Source organism: Ornithorhynchus anatinus, chromosome X5 (assembly GCF_004115215.2).
Source record: "Ornithorhynchus anatinus isolate Pmale09 chromosome X5, mOrnAna1.pri.v4, whole genome shotgun sequence".
Classification (NCBI taxonomy): Eukaryota; Metazoa; Chordata; class Mammalia; order Monotremata; family Ornithorhynchidae; genus Ornithorhynchus; species Ornithorhynchus anatinus.
Genome location: NC_041753.1, coordinates 28,955,396 through 28,980,303, shown reverse-complemented (window position 1 = coordinate 28,980,303; position 24,908 = coordinate 28,955,396). Strand labels below are relative to the sequence as shown.

The following is a 24,908-nucleotide window of genomic DNA, read 5'->3' as shown; positions in this document are numbered from 1 at the left end:
GACTTGCCAAAAGTCACACAGCTGACAAGCAGCCACGTAGGCCTCAGGGATTCAGGCTAGACTGTAAGAAAGCTCATTGTGGGCAGGGAACTTGTTTACCAACTCTATTGCATTGTTTTCTCCCATGCACTTGGTACAGTGCCCTGTACCCAATAAGCGCTCAATAAATGCCACTGATAGACTCATGGAAGTGCTTGGATCTGTACACGAACTCCCTCTCTCATTCACATTCATATTCTCTCTCCTTCACATTCGAAGATCCCACTGATAGTGAACTTCACTTTCAGGTGAGAGACTTAAAAGGACAATACAGGATGCACACTCCCAGCCACACTGTACCCACAAAAAGGCTGTCCCTTGTTAGGTTGTCATGTTGGATCTTTGCAGTGCTTGTCATTGTTTTCGCTTTTGCCTCTGACTCTCCTTATGAAACTTTTGCCCAAAAGAGCAGCTTTACTCTTGATAGCAGTACGCTTGCTGGTCTACCTATAGCAAATTGACTCTCAGTTTTCATGTGGGTTGCAGCACTAAGGCTTTGTTTTAGGACATCCTTAAAATGCCTCCTTTGCCTTCCTTGCCTTCAGTTTCCCAATTTCAGCTCTCCATACAGCAGCTGATTGGATATCACTCATTTTCCTCACATGTCCCACCCTGCATAGCTAGCTTAGTTGAGGTGAGGACAGCTTCAATGCTAAGAGACTGACCTCATTCCAGAACTTCATTGTTTGTGATGTTGAAAGCTGAACTCACTTGCTTCCCTGACAATCCTGCTGAGAAGGTAGGGATGCTCCTGCCTCAATGGCAGGAGGGTAGAGGAAGCTCAGCTATTTATCCTGAAGTTTGGGCCTGGAAAATCAGCTAACGGTTTGCAGTTGTTTTTGTTTAATGACTTCATTTTTTAAATTGAGTTTTGAAAAGATATAAACAGTCTTGTATGTGAATACACTGCTCACCCCATATGGAGATGAGCCTAGAAAAGGGGATCTAAAATTGTTTGCCTCACCAACTTAAAAATGGACTCAGAGTAACTGTGGTGTAATAATGAATAAAAACGAGGGATTAGACAGAAAACCTGTGAACACAGTAAGGATCTGTGGACAAATAACGGACAAATAATAGAGAAGGGAGTGTCTGTCATGAATGGGTCTTTTCAGTCACACTGGCAAACATGGGTAGGATCTCACCATCATCTCTGAAAATCAAGAACGGTATGCACTTGCTCATTCTCTTGCACTCTTTCTCTATCTCTGTATATACAGCTGTGATGTATTTCATGAAAACATGGCTGTGTCATGAACTGCTGTATGATGGAGTACATTTTCTCCACAGATTTACACATAATTTTTTTAAGTTCTGTTCCAGAACTATGAGTGGTCCCTATAAGTGAGTGAATGTTATACTGCGACTATCTCCCCACCACTCCACCACCGTTCCCACCCTTCCCCTCCCCCACCCCCCATTCCTAGGAGGTTTTCTGGTCCCCTGTATTCTGAACTCGGCTGACTTTTCCCATCTTTCCACCTCCGTGTTCCAGGATAGGCATACCTCATGATACAACTGGGTTATGTTTTAGAAAATGTGGCAGCATTGTGAATGGCTGAATTATGGGAATTTTCCCATAGAATTGCATCTTATGAATTGGGATCTGTTCCAAAATCTCTGAAGACATAATATGAAATTCCTTTATGTGCTATAGTGCACCTCACCAAGTTAGCGCTTCAATAAGTGCTGCTACTGCTACAATTACTATGACTATAACAACTGAATTAAGCAGCACTAAGATAGTGTTTAATCTTTATTAAAGTAATTCAGAGCATAACATCATAATATTAAATAAAGAGGAGTTGCATTATGACTATGAATCTTTGCAGGAGAAGGCAAAAGTAGATGCCTATTCTGCTGACTGTGGTAGTGGTTTTTTTTAATTTTAGTGAAGAATTTGTCCACTGCAGACTGAATTAGTCTTCCTCTTTTCTTCATAAAGAACTTTATGGCAGACCCACTGTCTTTAAATGCCTCTTCCCACCTTTGAACTCTTCTCTCCATCAAGGTCTTCTTAATCATTTTTATAAAGTCATCTGTTTTCTTAAAAAATCATTTCAAGACTTCTTAATCCTCAAATTTTAGCTGGTGGTGAAGAGACCTTTAATTCTTCATTTATTTTTGCATTTTGCAGTGATGCATTGACTTGCCATTATGTTAAACAATAATGAGTGCATCCTTAGGGGGTAGGTATCATGGGATTGTCATCATAATCTAATGCATGATTGTATATATATATATATATATATATATATGTATACATATGTATTTTATACATATAATTTATACATTTATATGTGCATACAGTATGTACAGTAAATACTGTGACCTAATGGAAATAGCACAGGTCTGGGAGTTAGAGGATCTGGATTCTAATCTCAGATCTGCCACTTGTATGCTGTGTGACCACTGGGAAGTCACTTGACTTCTCTGTGCCTCAGTTTCCTCATCTATTAAATGGGGATTCAATATCTGTTTTCTCTCTTCCTTAGACCATGAACCCCATGTGGGACAGAGGCTGTCTCCAACCTGATTATCATGTGTCCATCCCAGTGTCTAGCCCAGTGCTTGGCTCATAGTAAGTGCTTAACAAATACTGCAAACATTATTAGAATGATCACCTATCATTATTACTATATAAGGCAACAGTTGAAATTAATTTCTACATGAAGTGAAATTAATTCAAATTTATAACAGTAAATCCTTCTTCAGTATGTCGGAGAAATGGTTTTGCTCAAGAGAGCAGATTATATTGTGTAGATGCAATTAATGTAGATTCCTCCACACAACAACGCTTGGGGAGCCAAAGCTCAAGGACCTAAAAATTCAACCTGTATACAGTTCTAAAACAGGAAATGTCTGAAAAAGGTCTCTGAAGTGTGATTCCCTTTCTGACCATATTTTCATTCTAGCGTCATTAAAATAAAGCCAAACTACCCAATTTCCCTGTAACAATAGAGCAATATCACCTACACCATTTTCAAAGGACAGAAGGTTGCCTGTAAAATACAATCAAGATAAATATTAAAGAACAAATCTTAAAGCCCCTGAAAAATTCTAAATAGTAACACATCCTTGAAATACTAAATTCAGCCTCACTTATTCTGGGTGTTTATACCTTAAGTGGCTACTTTCCTATGAGAACCACAGCAAAAATTCTCCCTTACTAACCAACACTCAGAAACTTCAAGAGCAGAGAAAACAACAGTGCTAATATTTCACCAGGTGCTTTTTATTGAAAAAAAAAATCACATCAGGAATCACATCTCTCCTCATTACCAAAAAAACGCATATCAAAAGGAAACTACAGTAACTATTGGATTTTCATTTGTGTTCATAAATAAATCACCTCAAGCAATTAGTCTGTATTCTTAGTGATGAGAGATTCTCCCATACTTTTCTGGACCAAAGCAAATGACTTTGAAAAGAATGACTCTCTGTGGTATTACAGAAGTACAATTACTGGATAAGAAACAAGGTAACAATTTAAATCAACTCTCCTAAATAGGCTTTTAAATGTAGCAGTTATTGCGAGTTGATTAAGATTTAATTGTAGCACTGTAAATTAGCATGAGTCAGTAACAGCAAACTTAGCCACATTGGGCCAATTCTCCTGCAGCTGAAACAGCAGGCAGAGCAACACACCTTTGGGGCGACAAGAAAGGAGCTCAGTCCTTCCCTTGCTCTGGATCCTGTCACTGAAGCAGATGGGCTACCACCTTCATTCACAGAATCACCTTACTAGGTGGGAGACCTCTGCTTCCCAAATCCTGGTCTCAGTTACCCTCTGTGCCTGGGCTAGGACCTTTCTTTGGAATCATCCCCTTCCAGATATTACCCCATCTCCTTTCTACCACTCCTGTCTAAACTCCTTGAAAATTGTTTGCTGCCACTCTCTCCACTTCCTTTCCTTCAAATCCTTTCTCAGCCCTCTACAATCCTCCAATAGATTCCATTCTATCCTAATCTTCCTCGACCTCTCACCTATTTTGACATAGTGACCACCCCCTTCTCCTGGAAACGTTATCCAATCTTGGGTTCACTGACCCTCTTCTCCCGATTCTTCTCCTCTCCCTCTGGATGCTCCTTTTCAGACTCTTTTGGCATCTCAATTTCTTGGGCGCTTAATGTGTTCAAAATACTTTGCTAAGTGCTTGGAGGAAGCAGCTTGGCTTAGTGGAAAAAGTCCGGGCTTGGGAGTCAAAGGACGTGGGTTCTAATCCTGGCTCGACCACTTGTCATCTGTGTGACTTTGGGCAAGTCACTTAACTTCTCTGTGCCTCAGTTACCTCATCTGTAAAATAGGGATTGACTCTGAACCCCACGTGGGACAACCTGATTACCTTGGATCTACCCCAGCACTTGGCACAGTGCTTGGCACATAGTAACCACTTAAATACCATCATTATTATTACAATAATAATGTAATTACAATAATAACAGATTTGGTAAGTGCCACAAGGCACTTACAGTCTAAAGGCTCCTCCTCTGATTCCCAGTCTTTAACTGTGGGAGTTCCTCAAATGTCAGTTCTGGATTCCCTTCTCTTCTCCATCTCCATCCGCTCCCTCAGAGAACTCATTCGCTCACATGGCTTCAACTCACTGTTGCCTCACCTGCCATCCATCACTTCTTCACGGCCTCCCTCCTGCCTGGAACTCCTTCCCCTTTCATATGTGACAAACAAGCACTTTCCCCATCTTCAAAGCCTGATTCAAATCATATCTCATGCAGGAGCCTTCCCAGCCTAAGCTCTCATGTCCCCATTTTATTTTCCTTCACTACTGCCTCTCCCTTTTACGTAGGCTCATTGTGGGTAGGGAATGTATCTGTTTATTGTTGTATTGTATGCTCACAAGTGCTTAGCACAGTACTTCACACACAGTAAGCACTCAATAAATACGATTGAATGAATAGTCCCACTCCCAAGGCCTTAGGTCCTGCACCCATCCTCACCCCTGCAGCATTTACATACTTAAACTTGGTTGTTTTCTCTAGACTGTAAGGTCCTCCTCTGAACTGTAAGCTCCTTGTGGGTGGGGAACAGGTCTACCATCTCTGTTATACTCTACTCTCCCAAACACTTAATGTAGTGCTCTGCACATAGTAAGCACTCAATAAAAAATAACTGATTGATTTCCCTTAGTTGCAGTTAATTTTAATGCCTGTAACCCCCACTAGACTGAAAGCTCCTTGAGGACAGGATACAGAATACAATTGTATTGTACTCTCCCAAGTGCTTAGTACAGTGCTCAGCACAAAGCAAGCACCCAATATAGTCTATTGATTGATTGATTAATCTCTGCCCCTAGAATTTCTTCAAGGGGGACCTATCCTCTCCTCCTTCCCCACCAGAAATCTCTCTGGACTCCATGTCGACCAAAATCAGTAGCAGACAAATGTCTCCTAGCCATATCTTAAACCGAAAAGGATGCTGACCTGTTCTCCATTAAACAAATAGAGTTTTAGATTCTTTTTAAAAGAGGGACTGTTTGTAAAAGGGGCCACTTAAAGTCAGTGTTGCCAATAGAAACAATAGAAATACCCACAAGAGAAGGATCTAAGGGCTGACTCCTGCCAGCGGGTTCACTTGCAGCTCCTTTTTTGAGTTATCTGCAAACAAGCTTGTAATTATATTTGATCTAGAAAAATGGAAAACACCTGTCACAGTTGAATTCAGCAACAATGGAAATGGAGCAAAGAGAACTTTCACAGAAACCCTGGCATGAGGGTTTTTAGTCATCATCATTTGCTTCTAGCGCTGATGTTATATGTCCCTTGTTGGCTAGATGCCTATTACATGAGCTAGTTAGGAAATAAATTATAACCTTAACCTCAAATGGATATAGGTTTGTATTAAAACCCATTAAAAGGCTGGGGATAATTAAGATTTAGCACTAAGTGAAGTCAGGTCTGTAGCTTCAACATGGGAGGCTCAGCCTCAAAGAAAAGCAGGTTGGTGTGGCCTAGTATGATTTTACTGTAGGTGAGAATACCCCTCCCTCAACATGCATCTGGAGGCACTACACTTTTTTTTTTGCAATAAGCATGCATAGAACCTCACCCTTGGGGTACAGGGAGAGCAGGACAGTGGACAAGGATGGGCTGTGAATAGAGAGGGCAAAAGCACCATATTCTTCAGCTGCCTCAGATTGAATGTGAGACTTTCTCATGTGTGCCCAGATGTGAGCACGGCTCCAGGGGTGGCCCTTATATTCTCTCCTTCTTCCTGGAAGACAAAGGTCAGGGAGAGAAGAGAAGGTGGAAAAAAGGGAATGTAGAGGGACACTCTCTCTCCTCTACCCCTAAGGAAAATAAACCTCTTTAAGCATAGGGAGGAAGACTACCCAATATATTTTTCCAGAAGACCAAAAAATGTTTCCCCTAGAAACTGCCTTGAAATTTATAAAATTATTGGAGACACCTGTTTAGTCAACTCAAGAAATAATAATGCTCAACTATTGGGAAGGGAAAAAAACTTCACCAGACTCTTTAATAAGATTTTGAACTTCTCTGATTCTATTCCAGGGATTTTCCACCTTTTTGTGTAAAAAAATTCCCCAAAAAGCAAATGAGATGAATCCTCAGCACAGAAAAGCTAGTCATACAAGATTTCCCCACCCGATGAAACATGTGACTTCATTACATCATGATGATCATGGTGTAATGTGATGACACCCTTGTGCTAATCAGCTGTTTCAGAGAACCAACTGGCCATAGCAGCAGGTGTTGCTGCTAGTGGGGAAGGAAAAGGGAGGAAAGAGAAGTGAAAGGTGAAGGGGAGCGAGTAGGGAAGGTAATGAAAAGGGAAACGAGAGAAGAGAGGAGAGGCAAAAAGGAGGGTTAGGGAGAGGAGGGAAAAGTGAGAGGAAAGAGGAGAATGGAAATAAGGAAGTAGGGAGAGGAGAAAGGAGAGAAGCTGAATAGGAGAAAAGCCGAGCGGGGAGGTGCAGTGGAACAAGCCAGCTTTTTTAGAGGTAGGTATCTTTTCCCTTATTTCCCCTTACCCCCATCACTCCTCTTTGCAACAGGAAAGGGACAGCAATGGGATGAGAACAAGAATACTCCCAGCAAATCATTCTATGTTTCTTATTACCACTGAACCCTACTGTTGGTCTAGGGGATAGAGCACTGCTATAGAAATCAGGAAACCTGTATTCTACTTTTGGTTTTGTTTGTAGTTGGCTAATTTGGTGAAGACTCAACATCCATTTTGCAACTATTATGGTACTAAGTAATTAAGTATCAACTAATTATTGTTTACTTTGTATCTGTCCCAGAATTTAGTATAGTACTAAATTCTGGGGCAGGCACAAGATAAATAATTCAGACAATCTCTGCCCCACATGGAGATTACAAAATATGAACATGCTATTGCTTTTCTTAATTGGTTATTAATTTGTTCAGTGTTTCTCCAGTTGTCAAGATGTCTTTGTAGGCTGCTCAGTCAGAGGATGTGAGCACTTCTGAGAGAAGCTGACTGCCCTTTATCTCAGGGGACAATCAAGAGAAGGAGGCAATGATTTTCATTCACACTTGCCAACTAAAGGTCCCAAAATTTGGCATAATGCATATAGCAGAGTAGCTCAGAGGGCAGCATATTGTACTAAGCACTGGAGTAGACACTAGGTAATCAGGTTGAACACAGTCCCTATCCCACATAATCCTTAAGTCTTAATCCCCACTTTACAGATGAGATAACTAAGGCCTAGAGAAGTAAAGTTACTTTCCCCAGGTCACACTGCTTCTCCAAGTGAAAGTCCAGCAGAGGGAGAGCCAGTAATTGTCCTGTCCTGTCATTCATTCAATAGTAATAATGTTGGTATTTAAGTGCTTACTATGTGCAGAGCACCGTTCTAAGTGCTGGGGTAGATACAGGGTAATCAGATTGTCCCACGTGGTACTCACATTTTTTAATCCCCATTTTTACAGATGAGGTAACTGAGGCACAGAGAAGTTAAGTGACTTGCTCATAGTCACACAGCTGACAAGTGGCAGAGCCAGGATTCGAACCCATGACAGAATCATCAATCATTTATTGATGCCTTTCTGTGTGAAAAGCACTGTACTAAGTGCTTGGGAGCATACGACAACAAATAGACACATTTCCTGCCCATAATGAGTTCACAGCCTAGAGGGGGAGGCAGACATTAATATATATAAATAAATTACAGATATATATGCATACGTGTTGTGGGGATGGGATGGAGGATGAATGAAGGGAGCAAGTCAGGGTGATGCAGAAGGGAGTGGGAGAAGAGGAGGGCTTAGACAGGGAAGGCTTCTTGGAGGAGATATGCCTTCAATAAGGCTTTGAAGTGGGAGAGAGTAATTATCTGTCTGATATGAGGAGGGAGCACATTCCAGGACAGAGGTAGGATGTGGAGGAGAGGTCGGTGGTGAGATAAAAGAGATCGAGGTACAGTGAGAAGGTTAGCATTAGAGGAACCAAGTGTGCAGGTTAGGTTGTTGGAGGAGACTAGGGAGATGAGTTAGGAGGGGGGCAAGGTGATTGAGTGCTTTAAAGCCAAGGGTGAGTTTTTGATGTGGAGCTGGATGGGCAACCACTGGAGTTTCTTGAGGAGTGGGGAAACATGGTCTGAACTTTTTTGAAGGAAAATGATCTGGGCAGGGGAGTGGAGTATGGACTGGAGTGGGGAGAGACAGGCAGGGGAGACCGTGTCGACTAGGGAGAACCAGGTTCATTCATTCTGAGCTGCAGCAGTGGGGCTGGGGCTGATTCCTCTAGAAGGGGACCACTCAGCAGCTCCCAGCTGGGGGAAATCCACAAGTTCTCAGCTCCCATTAGCGAGTCATTAAAGCGACTATAGGAGTGAACGGACCAGGGGTGCTATCAAGTCCTTAGTCTTTAATGGGCGACTGTCGACACGTTGTTAACTCCTTAGTGAGTCGCTGTTCTGATTCTTTGGGTGAGGGGAGTCCGGGCCCTGGCCTCGATTTTGGCCGGAGAGCTCCGAGTCCCTTCTCTCCAAGGGGGCGATTCCAGTCCCCCCCCCCAGTTTCTTTGTCCCGTGGCTTGCCGAGTGCTGCTGTCCTCTTCCAAGATCAGAGTGCCCAAACACACAGCCCAGGGCGGATCCCATGTAGTCCTCTACCCTCTTCCCTCACGGCAGGGAGAAACTGAGGCAGTAGCAGCACGTAAGAAAATGGTGCCTGTTGTGGCTTGGACTCTCAGCCCTGCTTATGTGGTCAGGATCCTGGAAATGATTTTTGTGGGGTTGTTTTTTAAGTCATGATATCCTGCAGCTTTTTTTGAATTTATTGTTGTCCTTATGCTGTTTTATCTTTATCCTTTCAATTTCTCCTCACGTGCCAACCTTCCTCTCCTCCGTTTAGTTTGTGAGCCCCCTGTGGGCCAAGGACCGTGTCTAATTCATCCTCTATGGTATCTTCCCCAGATAACTGCACACAGCTTAATTTTATACTATTCCATAAAGTTACCCACAGTTAGGTACTACCACAAACAAGACTGAATTTAATAATAATAATTATGGTACTTTTTAAGCACTTACTATGTACCAAGAACTGTTCTAAGTGCTGCGGTAGATACAAGTTAAACAGATTGGACACAATCCCTTTCCTACGTCACACTTTTAATCGCAGGTTCTAATCCCGGCTCTGCCACTTGTCTGCTCTCTGACCTTAGGCAAGTCACTTAACTTCTCTGTGCCTCAGTTAACGCATCTGTAAAATGGGGATTGAGATTGTGAGCCCCATTTGGGACAGGGATTTTGTCCAACCTGATTGCCTTGTATCTACCCCAGCGTTTAGAACAGTGCTTGGCACATAGAAAGTGCTTAACAAGTACCATAATTATTATTATTAATCGCCATATTAATATAGTCGCTTGGACATGTTGAGTTTTAGGTGGCAGGCGGACATCCAGGTGGGGATGTCCTGAAGGCAGGAGGAGATGCGAGCTCGGAGGGAAGGAGGGAGAACATGGGAGGAGATAGAGATTTGGGTGTCATCCACATAGAGATGATAGTTGAAGCTGTGGGAGCGAATGAGTTCTCCGAGGGAGTGCGCGTCCCGGATCCTGACCACATAAGCAGGGCTGAGAGTCCAAGCCACAACAGGCACCATTTTCTTACGTGCTGCTACTGCCTCAGTTTCTCCCTGCCGTGAGGGAAGAGGGTAGAGGACTAGATGGGATCTCTCCTAGGCTGTGTGTTTGGGCACTCTGATCTTGGAGGAGGACAGCAGCGCCCACTCGGCAAGCCACGGGACAAAGGGAGTCAAGACCTTCTGACTCCCAGGTCAATGCACTGTCCACTAAGCCACACTGCTTAGTGGCTGGCCACTGCCTAGAGTAAACTTTTCAATGTCTGGTCATGCCACATCATCTGCCATGTCCCTACCAGCCACACCACTGCTGAATCTTTGGGTATCTCAGCTGTTTTGGCCAATGCATAGAAGTTAATGATTTCAGGTTACCTCATCTCCTCTAGATAATGTTGGTATTAGTTAAGCGCTTACTATGTGCTGAGCACTGTTCTAAGCACTGGGGTAGATACAGGGTCATCAGGTTGTCCCATGTGGGGCTCACATTTTTTAAATCCCCATTTTACAGATGAGGTAACTGAGGCACCGAGAAGTGAAGTGACTTGCCCAGAGTCACACAGTGGACAGGTGGTGGAGCCGGGATTAGAACCCATGACCTCTGACTCCTAAGCCCGGGCTCATTCCACTGAGCCACACTGCTTCTAGATCTCTCTTGGGGAGAGTTCCCCTGGTAACCAAGTAAGGCGTATAGAAGCTGAACTTCACAGAGAGACCAGATGCAGATGAAAAAACCTTACAACTGTAACAGGTCCTGATTCAACAAATAGTAGCCACTTGTCACTGTGTTTTTAATTGCCACTTTTTGCCATGGGGATGGTCATTCTCTAGAAAGAACTGAAATTATTATTAGATCAATAAATGTATACCGTGTAATGCCATAGGCCAAACTGCATCTGCTTATAGTCTTTAAATCCCAGCGACAGAGCAGTTAACCCCAGAGTTGACTGAAGATCGTAGAAATGGACTTTCAATCAGTCAGTGGTATTTATTGAGCACTTACAAAGTACTGGACTAGCCACCTGAAAAGGCACAATGCAACAGAGAAACAGCATGGCCTAGTGGAAAGAGTCTAGACCTGGGAGTCAGAGGACCTGGGTTCTAATCCTGCTCTGCCACTTGCCTGCTGTGTGACCTTGTGTTAGTCACTTAACTGCTCTTTGTCTCAGTTTTCGCAACTGACTTGCCTAAAGTCACACAGCTGATAAGTGGCGGAGCTGGGATTAGAACCCATGACCTCTGACTCCCAAGGCTGTGCTCTTTCCACTAAGCCACGCTGCTTCTCCAAATGGGGAAATACCTATTCTCCCTCCTACTTAGACTGTGAGCCCCATGTTCATTCATTCATTCAATCATATTTATTGAGCATGAGCACTTTGTGTGCAGCACTGCACTAAGTGCTTGGGAGTGTACAATAAAATAGACACATATCCTTGTCTACAATGAGTTTAGGACTCGGCACCTAGAATAGGGTTTTGACACATAGCAAGCACTTAAAAAATACTATAAGGAATAAAGAAGAAATACAACAGAGTTGATAGACATGCTCCCTGCCCCACAAGGAAATTAATTAATTTTGTTATTTGTTAAATCCTTACTATACTCCAAGGGCTATACTAAGCGTTGGGGAAGATAGAAGATAATCAGGTCCCTCATGGAGCTCACAGTCTAAATAGGAGGGAGAAGAGGTATTAAATCCCCATTCTGTGCATGAGGGAACTGAGGCACAGAGAAGTTAAATTACCTGCCCAAGATCGCACAACAGGTACTTGACGGGGCCAGATTAGAACTCAGGCTCCCAAGCCCACTCTCTTTCCACTAGGCCATGCTGTTTCCCGTAGACTTACAGTCTATGGGAAGTTTTACTGTGGAGGGAATGGACCTAGATTCTCATAGGATGGAGGTTAGACTTGTAGAATAGACTTGGAGATACATTTGAAAGATAGCCCTGTCTACTTCCATTCATGCATCCATCTAGGGCATTTGTTGAACTCCTACTTGGCAAAGCTTCTGTTCAAAATGAACCTATTTTTTTCTTAATTACAACATTCAATTTGGTCTCCTGCCACACTTGTCTCCCAACATTTAGCTGTGATGCTACATTTTCTGAAGCTGAACTTTACTTTCTTGTCTCATCCTTTTTTTCAGTTGCTCCATTTCTGCTGATGGTAGAGAAGTTGTTTGATTAGCCCACAGCCATCCATTCTTCTCCCATGTTTCAACCTGTTGAATGATGTTGTGGAAACAGCACTTCAGTGCTTATGAGTTGATTTCATTCCAGGATATAGTTGTCTGTGATCCTGTCTTGTTATTCGAAGTTTGGTAGAGTACATAGATGATGCTAATGGAACTGCTCAGTGCTGGATATCATATGTGTGGTGGGTTCAAGAATCACATTATACAGAAGGTTGGGCTTCACTGTGTTTCTTAAGTTTCAGGCTTTCTGAGGATGTGGCTACCATGCTTTAAGTGATAGTCTCCAAAAGGACATTCAAGTCCTTTGTATTAATTTTTCAACTTCTTTGTCTCTCTTTGTATCATTGGACAGCGTGCCTAGTTAAAAGAATCTCTAACAGCATTCAATTTTGTGATGCTGAGGAAGATCTTTAACTGTGCTTAGGGTTTCCCTTGTGCAGACTGGGACATTACTTCAGTTTCCTTAGGATTTATAGTCAGGTCATTTTGTTGCACTAACTGTGCAAAGCAGTTTTATTATTTGATTATTACTATTACTGTTAGTATATTTAAGTGCTTACTATGTATCAAGCACTATTGCACTGGGGTAGGTATAAATTAATTCAGTCGCAGGTCCTGTCTCTCATGTGGCTCTCAGTTTAAGTAGGAGGACGATCAGGAATTTAATTACCATTTTACAGTTGAGGAAACTGAGTCACAGAGAAGTTAAATGACTTGCCCAAGGTCACCCAGCAGGCAGGTGGCAGAGCTGAGATTAGGAGCCAGGTCCTCTGGCTCCCAGTCACGTGTTTTTTTCCAGTTGGCCAGGCTGCTTCCCCGAGTATACAATCATTTGCATGTCTTCTTGGTTGTAGGCCTCTAACATGCATCTGCATGAACAACTTATGTACAACTGTCTATGGTTCTTGATGATGCTCATGGTGTATTAAATTGTAATTCCCAGGGGAAAATAAATACATTCTGGCCATATAATCTAGGTCCCTTGTTTCTGCGCAACAGCATGACAATCAAGATAAATTGAATATAAATGGACCATCAACACAATCCTGCACTACTCCACTGGCCTAGAGAAATGGATCAAACAGGGCACTCTCAGCTCTGACACAACCAAGTATGCCATCAGGAGCCTTCACAGGATCCTTGGTGAATTTCTCAGAACAACCAAATGTATTTAATAATCACTAAACTCTACATCTACTGATGGTGTCTAATGCTTTTTTAAGGTCTGTGAAAACTGTGTGGAAGCCTTGGTGCTGTTCCCTGAACTCTACCCGATATGAGAAGATCATGTCCATTGGGCAACACTGTGCCCGAAACCACATTATAATTCTGGGAGGGTGTGATCAAGAATCTTCTTCAATTTCCAGTCCAGAAGGACTCTGGTTAGGATCTTGCCAGCAATGGAGAGTAATGAGGTGCAGAGAATTACCACAATCTGATCTGTCACCTTTATTCTTGAAGATGGAGTTATTTGTGGCATCTTTGGGATCCTATGGCATCTCTTCAGTGTTCGATATGTTGAGGAAAGGCTTGTGAGAAGCAACGGGCCTAGTGAGAAGCAGTGTAGACTAGGGGAAAGAGCACTGGCCTGGGAGTCAGAGGACCTGGGTTCTAATCCCAGATCTACCACCTATCTGCTGTGTGACCTTGGGCAAGTCACAACTTCTCTGTGCCTCAGTTCCTTCATCTGCCAAATGGTGATTAAATTCTACTCTGACACTGTGAGCCCCATGTGGGACAGGGACTGTGTCCTAACTGATTAACTCATATCTATCCCAGTGTTTAGAACAGTGTTTGGCACACTAAACTCTTAACAAGTATCATAATGATGATAAAGCAATAATAAGTGTTTAATCAAGTTGTCCCCTCCATATTCAGGATGTCAGACCATGTGCCTTCATGTTCAAGAACTCTGCCATTTTTCATGGCCCTTCTTTATCAAAGTTCATCCATGTGGGGGGTATGGACTGATGATGGTAGCAAAGCTCTTTTGTTACAGTGACAGCCATAGAGCAATGGATATCTCAGGTAGATATATGCTTTTAGCTGCTTCTCTCCTATTTTACCCTGCTGCTCTTCTACAACAACCCAACCTGCTCACTTTACTTCTCAAATGCCAACTTCCACACTGTGACCCTGATTTCATTTGTCTTGCCACCAATCCCTTGGCCCACATCCTCACTCTGGCTTGGAACTCCCTCCCCCTTCATATCTGACAGACCACCACTGTCGATGCTCTCTGTCTCACAAGCCCATAACCTTGGAATTATCCTTGACTTCTCTCCCTCTTTCAACCCATATATTCAGTCAGTTATCAAATACTATCAGTTCTTTCTTCACGACATCTCCAGAATCTGTCCCTTCCTCTCCAGCCAAACTGCCACCATCTTGGTCCAATCATTTGTCATATCTCAATTTGACTACAGCATCAGCCTCCTCACAGACCTCCCTGCCTCCAGTTTCTCCCATCTCCGGTCCATTCTTTACTCTGCTGTCCAGATCATTTTTCTAAACGATCATATTGTGCTCATCTCCCCATTTCTCAAAAACCTCCAAAGATTGTCCATTTCTCTCCAGAAACCACTGACCTTTGGCTGTAAGTCATTCAATCAATTCTTCCCTCCCCCCTCCGCAGCTTATTCCTTACTTGTCGCCCACAATACTCCAGTTCATATGCTTCCCTCCTCTCAGGCCAACCTATTCAACCTCTTCAATGCTCCTTCCTCCGTCACATCCAGAAGACCACTGCTATCCCTATCTTTAAGACTCTTCTACAACCACATGTCTTCCAGGAGATTACACTGATGAATCTCTCATCTCTCGACCTATTTGCCCCACTACTGCCATTTTAGCACTTCCATGTCACCTAAGCACTTGAGGCTCTTGCGACTCACCCACCCCCACAGTCATGTATACAACTTTAAACTCTGTTGCTTCTCCTGACCTGTAATTTATTTTTTTGTCTGTGTCCCTTGCTAGGGTATAAACTCCTGTGGGCTGGGATTATTTCTACTATCTCTATTGTACTCTTCTAAGTGCTTAGTTCAGTGCTTTATGCAAAGTATGCACTCAATAAATTATATCAGTTGATTGAGTGGGTGGCAGAGGAAGAAACTGTGGAGGATCAGCCAGAGAGAAAGGAAGAGAACTAGGAAAGGATGGTATTCAGAAAAAACAAGGCTTTCCTTGGGAAGGGGGTTGTTCTCAGTGTCAAAGGTAGCAGAGACATTGAGGAGGACTATGGAGGAGTAGAATCCATTAGATTTGGCAAGTAGGTCATTGGTGACCTTGTAGAGTGAGGTCTCAGTGAAAGGGATGAAAGCCAAATGTTAGAAAATCAAGGAGAGAGCTGGAAAAGTGGAAGTTGAGGCAGCAAGTAGAAGCAATCCATTTGAGGTGTTTGGACAGGAATGGTAGGAGAAAAGTGGGACTTACTAGCATATGAAATGTCTTGAGGATACCCCATCATTAGGACATGCATCTGAGTTATTTTTCATGGAGTGGTAATGGTTTACAAGCCTGTTGGAGCATGGGCAGTGGTTGTAGTGTGGAACAGAACAAATCTGTGTGCTTCATACCCTTGCCTGGTATAAACGCTGTTATTGAGCTAAGCATTTACATCTGTTTTATAAAGTATTGTGGTCTTCACTAGAAAGCCGGTGGTGAGGATCAGAAGATGTATGATAAGGAATTGTCAGTTGTAAGTAGTTGAAGAATGGGCAGAAAAATTAAATCAAACTTGGTCATGCCATGCTAATAGGCACAAAGAGCACCTCATGTATCCACATCCTTAGCTGGTGTTTGGGGGTGAGGGAATGTAAACTTACCCAGAAGCCCCCTTTTTGGACCCAGAATAGAGGAAAAGAAACAAAAGTGATAGGAATACTAACCATAGAGAGAGAAAGAAATGGTTTATGTTTCTCTCTCCCACTGTACGGGTCTGGGTCTAAATGGGCCTCGTAACCTCTTTAAATACAGACCCCCTAACCCCTTAACTCCATGCTTCAATCCCACAATCCTTTCCCCCAATATTTGATACCTGAAAAAACTGGTTACCATTTATCACAGATTACCATTATCAACAACATACAGTAGATAGGTCTTCCAGCGCACATGATTACAGTGAACCAGTATCAGCCATATACCCCAGCACTGCAGCATCTCCCAGAGAGAAATAGCAAGCCTTCAGGGCTACTGATTACCCCACACCAAATGTTCTAGCCTTGAACACATCATCATCTTGCTGCCTCTGTACTTTTTCCCTCCATGCCACCTGCTGTTTTTGTCTTTTCCTCCTGCAGTTTCTTTTCAGGTTCGCATCTCCTCCTGCCTCCAGGACGTCTCCACCTGGATGTCTGCCCGCCACCTAAAACTCAACATGACCAAAACTGAGCTCCTCATCTTCCCTCCCAAGCCCGGTCCTCTCCCAGACTTCCCTATCACCGTGGATGGTACGACCATCCTTCACGTCTCTCAGGCCCTCAACCTTGGTGTCATCTTTGACTCATCTCTCTCATTCACCCCACACATCCGATCCGTTACCAGGACCAGCCGGTCTCATCTTTATAATATCGCCAAGATCCGCCCTTTCCTCTCCACCCAAACGGCTACCTTACTGCTATGGGCTCTCGTTATATCTTGGCTAGACTACTGTGTCAGCCTTCTCTCTGATCTCCCTTCCTCCTCGCTCACCCTGCTCCAGTCTATTTTTCACTCCGCTGCCCAGCTCATCTTCCTGCAGATACGGTCTGGGTGTGTCACTCCCCTTCTTAAAAACCTCCAGTGGTTGCCTATCAACCTCCGCACAAACAAAAACTTCTCACTTTAAGCTTCAAAGCTCTCCATCACCTTTCCCCTTCCTACCTCTCCTCCCTTCTCTCTTTCTACTGTCCACCCCGCACGCTCCGCTCCTCTGCTGCCCACCTCCTCACCGTCCCTCAGTCTCGCCTATCCCACCGTCGACCCCTGGGCCACGTCCTCCCGTGGTCCTGGAATGCCCTCCCTCCTCACCTCCGACAATCTAATTCTCTTCCCCTCTTCAAATCCCTACTTAAAGCTCACCTCCTCCAAGAGGCCTTCTCAGACTGAGCTCCCCCCTTTTTTCCCTCTGCTCCGCAGAGAAGCAGCGTGGCTCACTGGAAAGAGCACGGGCTTTGGAGTCAGAGGTCATGGGTTCGAACCCCGGCTCTACCACTTGTCAGCTGTGTGACTTTGGGCAAGTCACTTAACTTCTCGGTGCCTCAGTTACCTCATCTGTAAAATGGGGATTAAGACTGTGAGCCCCACGTGGGACAACCTGATTCCCCTGTGTCTACCCCAGCGCTTAGAACAGTGCTCGGCACATAGTAAGCGCTTAATAAATACCAACATTATTATTACCCCCACCTTCACCTCTCCGCAGCTAAACCCTCTTCTCCCCCCTTTCCCTCTCCTCCTCCCCCTCTCCCGTCCCAGCCCCTCAGCACTGTACTCGTCCGCTCAACTGTATATATCTTCATCACCCTATTTATTTTGTTTAATGAGATGTACATCACCCTGATTCTATTTGCCATTGTTTTTATGAGATGTTCTTCCCCTTGACTCTATTGCCATTGTTCTGGTCTGCCTGTCTCCCCTGATTAGACTGTAAGCCCGTCAAAGGGCAGGGACTGTCTCTATCTGTTGCCGATTTGTATATTCCAAGCACTTAGTACAGTGCTCTGCACATAGTAAGCGCTCAATAAATACTATTGAATGAATTAATTAACATTTCAATGTCTTCTCCTCAGAAACCTTTTTTTTTAAAAAAAATCTTCATCAGTTTCCCTGGAAGAGTGAAAATATTGTCAGAAGCCAGTGAAAAGGCAACATGATTACAAACCCATGCAATTTGAGAACTTAATAAACTGTGGAATTTAATTCTGAGTAATATTAAATGATCAGCCCCCAGAAGATAGGGGTGGCTGATATAATTGAGAGATAAAAGACAGCAGCACTATGAATAAAAGCATTGTATTAGGCTGCTTCTAAGGTGATTGTGGTGAGCAGAAGTGACTCCATCTTGTAATGCAGAAGCCATTTACTAAAAGACTGTTCTTTGAACCCGTGAGCAACAAGGTCAGAGGAGGAATTGGAGGAGAAACTGAATTATCTTGCTGAGAAGTTTGAGGAGGACTTGAATTTCTGAGAAGAAATGAAATTGTTTTACAGAAGAGTTTGAGGAGGAGCTAAATTGCCCTGCTGTCAAGGAAGACTGCCGGATAAGCCCACAAGGTAAGTGCAGTGGGGAGTGTAGCCATCTCCCCGGTTTCCCTCTGCCCCTCCTCCCCTCCCCATTCCCCCTCCCTCTGCCCCTCCCCCTCCTCCCATAGCACTGGTGCCTATCTGAATATACTAATTATTACTCTATTTTGTTACTGATGTGTAGATATCTCTGATTCTATTTAGCTATTTTGATGGTAGCCATGGCCTCCTCCAGGAGGCCTTCCCAGACTGAGCCCTCCTTTCCCTCTGCTCCTCTCCATCCCCCTACTCCCTCCCTCTGCTCTTCCCCCTCCCCACATAGCACTGGTGCCTATCTAAATACTAGTACTCTTTTTTGTTACTGATGTGTAGCTATCTCTGATTCTATTTATCTATTTTAATGGTAGCCATGGTGGCCTTTCCAGACTGAACCCCCCTTTCCCTCTGCTCCTCCTCCCCATTCCCCCTCCTCCTCCCTCTGCTCTTCCCCTTCCCCTCAGCACTGGTGCATATGTGAATATATTAATTATTGCTCCATTTTGTTACTGATGTGTAGATATCTCTGATTCTATTTATTTATTTTGATAGTAGTGATGGCCTCCTCCAGAAGGCCTTCCCAGACTGAGCCTCCCTTTCCCCCTGCTCCTCCTCCCCATTCCCCCTCCTCCCTCCCTCTGCTCTTCCCCCTTTCCCTCCTCATTGCACTGGTGCCTATCTAAATATATTAATTATTACTCTATTTTGTTACTGATGTGTAGCTATCTCTGATTCTATTTATCTATCTTGATGGTAGCCATGGAGGCCTTCCCAGACTGAGCCCCCCTTTCCCTCTGCTCCTCCTCCCCATTCCCCCTACTCCCTCCCTCTGCTCTTCCCCCTCCCCCATAGCACTAGTGCCTATCTGAATATACTAATTATTACTCTATTTTGTTACTGATGTGTAGATATCTCTGACTCTATTTATTTATTTTGATAGTAGTGATGGCCTCCTCCAGAAGGCCTTCCCAGACTGAGCCCCCCCTTTCCCTCTGCCCCATCTCCCCTCCCCATTCCTCCTCCCTCTGCTCTTCCCCCTCCCCCCATAGCACTGGTGCCAATCTGAATTTACTAATTATTACTCTATTTTATTACTGATGTGTAGATATCGCTGATTCTATTTATCTATTCTTACTGCTATTGTTTGTGTCTGTCTCCCCGGTTAGACTGTAAACCCGTCAATGGGCAGGGATTGTCTCTATCTGTTGCCGAATTGTACATTCCAAGCGCTTAGTACAGTGCTCTGCACATAGTAAGCGCTCAATAAATACTATTGAATGAATGAATGGTTTCACCCGGTAATTAGCTTGAGACAGCAGGCAATCAGGGCAGCAAATCAGGACCACCCCCTCGCTGTAACACCCCCACACCCATATACACAAAACAACTGATAAAAGAGGGAAGGAACTGATCCCCTGGGCTGCAGCAAAACTATCTAAGACATGCTCTGAGGCGTCTACTGTGGCCGTGGCCAAGGCACCTAAGGCTTGAACCAGGAGTCATGTTGTGGGCAGCCGGACTCCTTGGACTCTGACTTGGGACCTCCTTCATGACTTTGGGTAAACCACTCAGATGGGTATATTTGTCGTAATTTGTGTGTATAAGTTTGTGTGTATAAGCATTTACCCCTTTTTAATTAGTCTAAGTATGGAATAAAGCTTTGCCGCTTTATCTCCACCCGCAGAGCTGTATTTTCTGTATCAGAATCTAGGTAAGTAGCCCTTAGCTTCTAGTGTGATTAATGTGTTTTAATGCAATTAATGTAATACTTCCATATTTGGGCCCAGGCCTGAAAGGGCATGTCTGTGTTTGCACACAGTAAGCGCTCAATAAGTATGTTTGAATGAATGAATGATGATTATAGATTAGGCTAAGTATTAATAATTAGTACTAAGTTTTAATTAGGCTGAGTATGGAATAAAGCTTTGCCGCTGCATTCAGTGGTGGTTTGGTTTCACTTTGAACTTGTCACTGAGTGCTTAATATTAAGGGGAAACTAATTCCCCAGTGAAGGGCTCATAGATTGAATGCCTGATATTAAGAGGAGGCAATTCTCCAGCGTCAGGTTCATGACAGTGATCATTCCTGAAGAGAGTGCCCATAGAGAGGAGCTTGCCAGTGAGTCAACATCAAGTGTGCATTAAAGCCTCTCAGGTAATGAGGTATGGAATTAATTAGACATTATAGTTGTGGATTCTAATGTCCACATGTAACAGATGTTAAACTCTCAAACATTCTGGTGCCTATTGTTTGAGATGAATAAAACAGCTTAATTATAAATACTGTGCCATAGTATTTTCTTACCACTCCATTACAGAGAGGAGTTTTCCTCCAGGGCCTTGGATGCATTCTGATATGAATAATGTTAACTATTCTGATGGAAACACCTCTCCCAGAAAAAGTGTGTAGTTTCAAAGCTGAAGTATAAATGCTGATTTCTAAATCAGCTTGTAAATGCTTGGAGGAAAGACTGACAATTCAGCAAGTGCACGAAGGAAAGAAATAGGTGTTTCTCAACCCCTACCATCCCTTTCCACTACTTGCTTTCTTATCTACTCTTCTCCACAAAATTATTTGATTCCAATATTCTTTCCAGAATAAAAATGAATGAAGAGACACAGAGATCCATAGTTACTTTCGTGACCAAATATTCTTTTACTTTAATGAAAAAATAAATTTTAAAACTCAAAAATCATTTTCAACACTCCACTCATTTAATGATTTTTATAATGTGGTGATTCCATGCTGTAAATATCAAAGCCACAAATTCCTATGCTGTGTTTAAAAGCTCATGATGCTAATCACTTCTAAATTAGGAAAAAATGACTCTTGTCTCTCACAATGCAACAAAAGACCCTTGCTTCTTTTGTTATCTCCACCTGCGGAGCTGTATTTTCTGTATCAGAATCTAGGTAAGTAGCCCTTAGCTTCTAGTGTGATTAATGTGTTTTAATGCAATTAATGTAATACTTCCATATTTGGGCCCAGGACTGAAAGGGGATGTCTGTGTTTGCACACAGTAAGTGCTCAATAAGTATGACTGAATGAATGATGATTTTAGATAGACCTAATTGAAGCAGGTGGGCAAAAAGTTCTCAACATGCTCAAGAGCCCTCTGTATGATTTTCAGAAATGTTCTGCTATGTATTCAGAACCTGTTCCCGGGCCCATGCTGCTGATATAATGTCTGTGGCATGTGGTGTCAAAGACCCCAGTTACTACAAACCAGACTGCTCTACTGCCAGAAGAAACCACGTTTGAGTTGAGGGGTAGGAAGAGGACAGAGAATTTTGTTGGCTGCGGGAGAGGGAAGGTAGGATATTCATTCAATCATATTTATTGAGTGCTTACTGTGTGCAGAGCACTGTACTAAGCACTTGTAAAGTACAATTTGGCAACAGATAGAGACAATCCCTATCCAACAATAGGCTCTCAGTCTAGAAGGGGGAGACAGACAACAAAACAAGTAGACAGGCATCAATACCATCAAAATAGATAAATAGAATCATACCAATATACACATCATTAATAAAATAGAGTAATAAATATGTACAAATATACACAAGTTCTGTGGGGAGGGGAAGGGGATAGAGCAGAGGGAGGGAGTAGGAGCAATGGGGAGGGGAGAAGGAGCGGAGGGAAAGGAAGGGCTCAATCTGGGCAGGCCTCCTGGAGGAGGTGAGTAGGGCTTTGAAGAGGGGAAGAGAGTTAGTTTGGCAGATGTGAGAGGGAGGGTATTCCAGGTCAGAGGTAGGACGTGGCCCAGGGGTCAGCAGAGGGGCAGGCGAGAATGAGTCACAGTGAGGAGGTTAGCGGCAGAGGAGCGGAGTGTGTGGGCTGGGCTGTAGAAGGAGAGAAGGGAGGTGAGATAGGAGGGGGCAAGGTGATGGAGAGCTGTGAAGCCAATAGTGAGGAGCTGCACTGGAGAGGAAGAGGAAGGACATAAGATGCTGCTCCTGTCACCCCTTTCCCTCCCACTCCCAACCCTGACACTCAAAAAATATAGAGTGAAAGAAGATGGAGTTGTCTGGTTTTATATTGCCAGGGTGCCCTGTACCCTGTCCAGTTTCCATAAGCTAGTGGATGTCTAGTTTTTTTAAAAAAATTTTTGTTTTGTTTTTGTAATTATCAGTGTTGAGCCTCCCTCTGCTGCAGCTCCTCCTGTCAAGTTCCACAGCATACTGACCTAGGAGAAGAATGCCAAGGCTCTGGAGAAAGTGGTCACTCAGAGGCAGTCTGGAGAAAGGCTCTAAGATCACACAAAAGCTACATATTTCTGCAAAACAATACCTTCGTTGATATCGTGCCTAGAACAATGAAGGTGATGTCACGTGTGTCTCCTTGAGCAGAATATGGGTGGGCCATCCATGGCCATGGTGGTGGAATGGGAGAAATCGCAATCACAATTAGGCTCAATCTTGCCTGTGGTAAATGGTGATGTTGGTCTGCTACAATCCTAAAATTAGGTTCTTGTTTCAGTTCTCTCATTGACTCGAATAAAAGATTTACCTTACCTCTCTGGCCTTAAACTTTCATGACTAAAAATGAAGCAGTACCATTTTTAATCATATAAAGGCTTTTGAGATACTTGGATATATCCAAGTGTTACTGTCAAGGATTGTCATGGTTATCTAATAGCTACTCTGAGCTGGGGGACTAAAGAAATTAATAAACATATTCATATTTTGAACACTAGAGGGAGCATGGAAAAGAAACATGAATAAGGAAGGGAATATGCTGCTGTTTGCTGTTAGATTTTTAGCAACTCCGACTACATCAAACTTTAACCAGTGGACCCAGGTCTAGTCCTAGCTACCTATAGAGGATAGGTACCTGTTAATGTAGTGTAAGGCTAGGCCCCCAAACCAGGCAGACATAGTCATAACCTAATTAATCAAAGAAATGCTTGAGCACCAACTGTGTAGAACACTGTACTAAGTGCCTGGCAGACTGTAATTGACTTTTTTTAATGGTATTTGTTAAGCACTTACAACGTGCCAGGCACGGTCCTAAGCATGGGGTAGGTACAAGCTAATCAGATTGGGCAGAGTCCATGTCCCACATGGAGCTCATGTTTTTAATCCCCATTATACAGATGTGGTAAATGAGGCACACCGACATGAAGTGACTTGCCCAAGTTCACACAGCAGACAAGTGGCAGAGCTGATATTAAACCTAGGTCCTCTGACTCCCAGGTCTGTGCTCTTTGCACTAGGCCATGTTGCTTCTGAATTAGTAAAAAGGATCCCTGCCCTCACATAGCTTGCAATATAGTAGGGGAAACAAACACATAAATTACAGATAGGAGGAAGTAATACAGCTATGTGCTAAGGGTGGAGGAAAGAGTGGGTGTGCATTCCCAAGTGCTTAAATCATCCAGAATAGTATCAGAGCACTGGATAAATGGATGTCAAACGTATTTGCAAGCAGGAGTACTTAGTTAACTATAGTTATCCCATTCTGGAAAACACAACTGATTGTCTATGAAGACCGGTCACTTGTTCTTAGTTATCCTAATGATGAGGTGAGGTGGGTAGGAGAGAGAAAAAGAGGGGTTGATCCATGAATATTTAAGGCTGGTCATTCAACCCAGTTTAGCTAGAACAGTCCTGGATTCTTGATGCTGTCCCAGAATTTTTTAAAAAAGGTAACACTCTTTAGCATACATATATTTGTTGACTCATTTTTTTTAAAAGTTTGACCACTCTAGTTATAAGTAAAAAAGAAATGATGGCATTTAAGTACTTACTGTGTGCCAGGGACTGTACTAAGCACTGGGGTGAATACAAGCAAAATGGGTTGGACACAGTTCCAATCCCCATAGTACAGATGAGGTAACTGAGGCAAAGAAGTGAACTGACTTGCCCAAGGCCACACAGCAGACAAGTGGGAGAGTCTGGATTCAAACCCATGACCTGCTGACTCCCAGGGCTGTGCTCTATCCACTAGGCCATGCACTTTTATGTTTATCTTCCCAGTCAGAATGTAAGTTCCTTGTGGGCAGGGAGTCTCTCACTTCATTATTCTGTATTTCCCAAGCACCTAGTACACTGCTACTGCTTGTCTTGCCTTATGCCATCAAGTCATCTCTGGCTACCACACCAATTTACCAGAATGGGGGTCATCCTGGCTACCCTGGTCAGACTGTCCTGTGCTGACCCCCAACACCTTTTACTTTAAATGCTTGCATATTCCCATTTGGGTTAGACCATGCTTCGTCCATGCCAAACTTTGGCCTTAAAGCATTTTTAGACTTGTAGTCACAGAGACATACTGGAATGCTGGGGGACTCACACTGCTCCTATGGTCTATGATCTCTGAATAAAAAA

At 43.4% G+C, this 24,908-nt stretch overlaps 1 protein-coding gene and 1 long non-coding RNA gene across 2 annotated transcripts in view; one reads left to right on the top strand and one right to left on the bottom strand.

Moving 5' to 3' along the window:
• PRR16 (proline rich 16) overlaps positions 1-24,908 on the bottom strand; it is a 219,002-nt gene that overhangs the window by 181,366 nt on the left and 12,728 nt on the right. The gene's annotated exons all lie outside the window — the stretch shown is intronic.
• Positions 6,925-23,092, top strand: LOC114808245. Its single transcript, XR_003756092.2, has 3 exons — positions 6,925-7,019; positions 18,411-18,573; positions 22,712-23,092. It is a non-coding gene; the product is annotated as an uncharacterized LOC114808245 (long non-coding RNA).